This window comes from Typopeltis vanoorti, chromosome 7 (genome assembly GCF_054136105.1).
Source record: "Typopeltis vanoorti isolate ZY-2024b chromosome 7, IOZ_Tvanoo_1.0, whole genome shotgun sequence".
Classification (NCBI taxonomy): Eukaryota; Metazoa; Arthropoda; class Arachnida; order Uropygi; family Thelyphonidae; genus Typopeltis; species Typopeltis vanoorti.
In genome coordinates, this window is record NC_143555.1 from 126,851,017 (window position 1) to 126,857,016 (window position 6,000).

Consider the following 6,000-nt stretch of genomic DNA (forward strand, 5'->3'; position numbering starts at 1 on the left):
ATATATATATATATATATATATATATATTTTTTTTTTTTTGGCTAGATGGGTGAAGCAAAAATATTCCCCGTTATCTATCACTTTATTATATATATATATATATATACATTTTTTTTTTTTTTGACTAGATGGGTGAAGTAAAAATGGTTTTCATATTCCCCGTTATCTATCACTAACAGAATATTAAAGTTGCTACCAAGAAAAGCAATAATACACATTGCTAACAAACAAATGCAATCATCAGATTTCAGCACTTCCCGACAACCTGGAAAACAGCAGATATCATACCTATAAAAAAGCCAGGCAAGAGCCCCCAATTCTCAGAAAGCTATAGCCCCATTAGCCTCCTTGGAAAAGTCTTGGAAATTATCAAGTCTTGGAAAAGTCACCGAAAACGTTATCCTCACAAGGTTCCAAGCAATCACTGACAAGCTCGGAATTATCCCAGACGAGCAATTCGGATTCCCAAATACACCGATTGGTGGAATACATAGCAGGAGGCTTTAATTGGAACCTCCACATATAGCGAAGGCCTTTGATAAGGTATGACATCAGAGTCTTCTCTACAAACTTATAAAATTTAAGTTTCCAATAATATAATAAAATTAGTTAAAATAATTAAAGCATATAATTTAATTAAAGCATACCTAAGTGACTGACACATGCAAATCAAACTAATGGAGCAGTGTCAACCCAACGCAAGATCCGTGCAGGCGTGCCACAGGGGTCACTCTTCGCACCTCTACTGTTCTCGATCTGCGCAACTGATATCCCCCAAACCTGAGAAATATCATCACAGCACTGCACGCGGATGACACTGCGATACTATCAAGATCTCTCAGCCCTCAACTGGGAATTAGAAGGCTGCAAGGCAGTATCAGCGCACTAGAAACTTGGCTAACAGATTGGAGGATCCAGGTAAACCCCCTAAAAAACTCGGCTGTACTATTCTCCAGAAGAAAAGTCACCAGCAAGGACGACATTCAGCTCTACGGAATCAAGATCCCATGGGCGACAGTAGTTACATATCTCGGTGTGAAACTAGATAACAAACTCCTATTTAGCAATCACATTAAACTAACAGGAGTGAAGACATCCAAAGTAATTGCACAATTCTACCCTCTGATCAACCTCAAAAGCATATTAGATTTACGAAACAAGCTAACTCTATACGAAACTGCAATTCGCTCAGTTATCATCTACGCTTCTCCGACATGGAGTCATACCTCAAAAACTAACATACAGAAACTACAAAGAATCCAGAACAAGTGCCTAAGAATGATCCTGATTGCCCCATGGTACATAAGAAACTCCCAGATCCATCGAGAAGTAAACATCCCTTCTCATCTTCGTGATTTAGCTGAAAAATTCTTTTCCAAGGCAACCCTGCACTCAAATCCACTGATCAAGCAAGCTAACAACTACAGTGAAGCAACACACTGCAAATGCAAAATACCAAAATCAGTTCTACTACAAACCGAACATAGCTAACCTCAGGCCCCAAGAGGGCGAGCAGAAAGCTCAATAATACCTCATCCATTGTATCACAAATAAAAGGGAACAAGAAAAGCATTTTTGCTTCACCCATCCAGCCAGTAACGTTATACGGTTTTTTTTTACATTTTATTGATGTCAAAATGCTCTCAACGATCACGTATGAGATGTATTTAATAACAATTCGCCATTTTGGAAGGAAAAAAGACAGTGATTTCACTGCTTGGCTAGCCATTCAAGACTACAACTGTGTACAAATCCCTAACTCGCCCATCTTTAGTATACTGCTCACATGTTTGGGGTGGTGCACCTAAAACCTTCCCTAAAAATTCTCAATGCTGTCCAGAGGAGAGCAATTCGGCTCATAGATTATACATACGTTATCGACTCACTTTAACCTCTATCTCAAATACACCGTGTTTCAGCTCTGTATATCTGCTACAGGTATTTCCATGGTCCACTGAACTGACAACCATCATTCCACTACTTCTTTTAGCTAAAAGAAGAGCAACAGCTGCTCAGCATCCCTTTCCACTGCAATTACAAATACCACCGAACCTGTTCATCTCTTTCCTATTTTATTACATGTAGCTCTGTCCTCTGAAACACATTATAGAGTAGTTGTATGCGAAATATTTGCAAACAGCTGCAATCTATATCTTCTGTTCTTCAAGAAAAATGCCAATGGCAGAATTATATTAAAAATAAAGATATTAGAAAGGAATTAGACATTGTTTGCATTCAAGAATGTGTAAGCAGAGCTAAGTGGTCATACCACCTAAGGTGGCATGACCACTTAAGCAGAAATGGGAGAGGAATGGTTAGCAAAACGGGTGTTTGATGTCAAGATGGAAGGAAGGAGACCCAGAGGAAGACCAAGATCTTGGTAGATTGATTCAATCAGAATCAATCTACCAAGAAGCACGAAATGTTAGATATGACAAGTAATAAGACTAATTTGTAGGAAAACTGTGGCTATGGGTTATTGATAATGTAAATTTAATGATCTAGTGCTGTCATAGTAACCTGAACACTTTTTGAGGGCACATATCAGAAAATTGATGATTTTTATAGAAGCGTTAAATTACTTTTAAAACCTTTAAAGACATTTCATGCTCAGTTTGTGTTTTCTGGCAAAAACGGGAGTTAAAGAAACTAGAACGGTTCCACACATAACAGATGTGTGGCGTACTCTCGTCACTGTAGGTCGACAAATTGTTGGTAAAAACGAATTCAACTGCCAGTAACGACCTTGGAGACTGGCTAATCGAAAAAGACAAAAGTTCTGTAGTTTTGTCTTTTATTTTATTTTATTTTTTTTCCAGTTGGGTACCAATTGATTAAAACCAAATTTTGGGCTGTAGGCTTCTGTTCAATAAGTTCAAACTGAGAAGATGCCGATTTGACAGTATTTTTTGACATTCAGAAGAGTGTGACAACCATCTATAATGATACCATCACAGTAGACAAGTTTTCGTTTGTATGAATGCTATAGCAAGTGTGAGACCGTGGCAGTTATTTCAAGGGAAAGAAGTAAAAAGATATTTTCCTTATTCATATTTTGTGTTTCCACAGTACGTGTATAAAAGTGGGAAGTTGTGCAAAATGAAGCCTTCAATTAGGATAGTGCATATGGAGGCAACTCGAAGAAAAGGTGAATCAAGTTCCAACCGTAGTATCGCACTAGGAACATGTCAAAACAGAACGATATATATATATATATATATGTATGTATGTATGTTAAAAATACCAAGCAATTTTAAACCTGGTTTTACTCATTTCCCAAGTAAGCAAACAGACAAACAAGTCAAGTTTGCGCCTGCAAATGATGCAAGTCTAGCTGATCCTACAGGTAGTGCAAGACCAAGGCAACTCGTGGTAACAATATATAAGTGGCCCAGAAGTTCTTGCTGGACGGAAACGCTATAGAGTATGTGCAGAGAAAATAAAAAAAATAGTTAGCAATTTTGCACCAACTAACGACATGTTGGGAAATGAGTAAAACCAGTTTTAAAATTGCTTGGTATTTTTAACATTTATTATACCCAAGGTAAAATACTTTCTACATATATATATATATATTAATAAATGGACAAAAATATGTTTAATAAAACCAAAATAGTGCACATTAAAAAAATAGGGAAATAAAAGTTTATATTACAAATTAAAGTGTTTATTGCAAGTGGAATATATACGGTCAGCCATCAGTGGCCGACAAACAATATTTCTGAGGCGCAGCAGAACATGGACGAAGAATTCTTATCAAATACTAAAAAACTCATAAAAAAATTTGAAAAGTAGAGAGTGATGAACAAATAACACAAACACGTTCGGAAAAACTAGTATTTATGGAAATTTTGCAGAATTTAAAAAAAAAAAACAACCTAAAAGATGATGCCGTCTAAATTACAGCGAATCTATAAATATAAATTCTTTCGCTCAAAACTCAATGACTTCAAACTGCAATTATTCTCATGCAGATAATTTAAATAGGTGCAAGAAAGAGAGTGAGGGGGGGTCTCAAACTTAATTATTCAGATTAGTGGCATTTAATGTAATTCTTACGAAAATGTATATCAGTATACGTTAGGCTTTATACAATGTACAAATTTCATATAAAACATTTTTGTAACCTTTATTATATATTAGAATTATTTAAAAAATTTCTAAAATTTGAATCTTATAAAAATATTTCCTCACAGTTTAATACACCAGTTTGCTGATAATCGGTAAGAATCGCTGTTTGATGGACAATACTTTCTATGAAAGAGTGCTGCTGGCAAATACGAAGTGTGCGTCAGGGCAGTGAGATCATTTGAGTATGTGATCTGGAACACCTTTGATAACCTTGATGATAACAATCATCTCGATTTTTATCTGTCTATATATATATATATATATATATATATATATATTTATTTATTTATTTATTTCTGTGTAGTTGCATTAATACTGAGGAATTTGGAGGCAACTGCTTCTATGTCATAGCGTATTATGCATGAAAATAAAGGACTTTTTAATTTTACGTAGTCTTTTGATTACTTAAACTTCGCGGTCGCCTTCCTAATTGCTGATTGCTGATCAGTATCTATTAATAATTGAAAAATGAGTTATTAAACTTAAAAACGTTCATTATATATTTGATAAAAAAAGCATGCGTCAATATAACCTTTGTGTGTATATATGTGTACGGTAAAATGTTTGTATTTTTATAGAATTATATTGCAAACTTTATTATGTATGAAATTTATTTAAATAAAAATCAAATCTTTAAAAATTTTAAAGATTAATTAATATTTATAGAAGCACCAAAAAGTAATTCTTATCTGGTATTTATTGAAATTCTGCTCGGGATTTCTTCTTTGAACACACCGTGACAGACAATTTCTTTCGAGAACAGCCGCTAAGCGGCTAGAACTAACAATAAATTTTTTAACGAAAGTTTAGTTTCAATGCTGATCGAAGTATTTTTTCTATCCTAATCAGTATTAATATTAATTTTTTGTGTGCATATTCAAGTCGATTTGTCATGTCATATCAATAAATATGACATGACAAATCGACTTGAATATGCACACAAAAAATTAATACTGATTAGGATCGAAAACATTGCCTTTCGTCTAATATGTCACAGATACTGAACTACAACGATGGTGGAAACCAGCTTTCCAACTCCTTTCAAAGAATAAAAAGGCGTTAAAGGATTTATTTCATACATTCTATTATGTTTTTGTCTTTGTAAATTATCATTTTTGTTGTTGGTATTGCACCAGGAGAAAGAAATCCATCTTTCAGTAAGTGTATGGACTTTGTGAATTCCTCAGTGCCTACCCTTTTCTTTATTGCCTTTTGTGAAATTAATGTTAAATTTGTCACAGGTCGGTTTGGTTAGCGAGGAGGAAACTGGAACACCCGGTTTGGTTTGAATTGGAGTCGAAGCAACTACAGCTAGTGTGCCTGCTCCATCGAACAAAAAGCGCGAGTTTTTTGGAATACCCGGAAGGAAATCAACCCTACACACAGAATGCCTAATTCTGTGTTATATATATATATATATAAAACGGTAGGTTCTAGTTTTATAGTAATCAAAGAGACATCTCATTTTAATTATTATTATTATTATTATTACAAACTACCTTCAAGAAGTTTTAGTATTCATCACGAGAGGGCACTCTATTCTACTTCATTACACACACACACACACAACCTGACCTTCTCCCCTACTACTTAATTCTCCCACTACACACAACGACAATACTACCATGAACGCCATCTGCCGCCCACCACCAACAACAGCAGCATTTTTTGTCTGTAAATTTAATAGTTACAGACAATTTTTTTTAAATATTTTAGTGCTTGATAACATATTTTTTAAGATATCTCAACAATAAGTTTGAAATGGCGCCAAAGACACACAAGAAATGTAATGCTAAAAAGACCATAGCAAACGAGAACAAGACATCTCCGCTAACGAGGTTATTGGAGATAGAGGAGGATAATAAAAA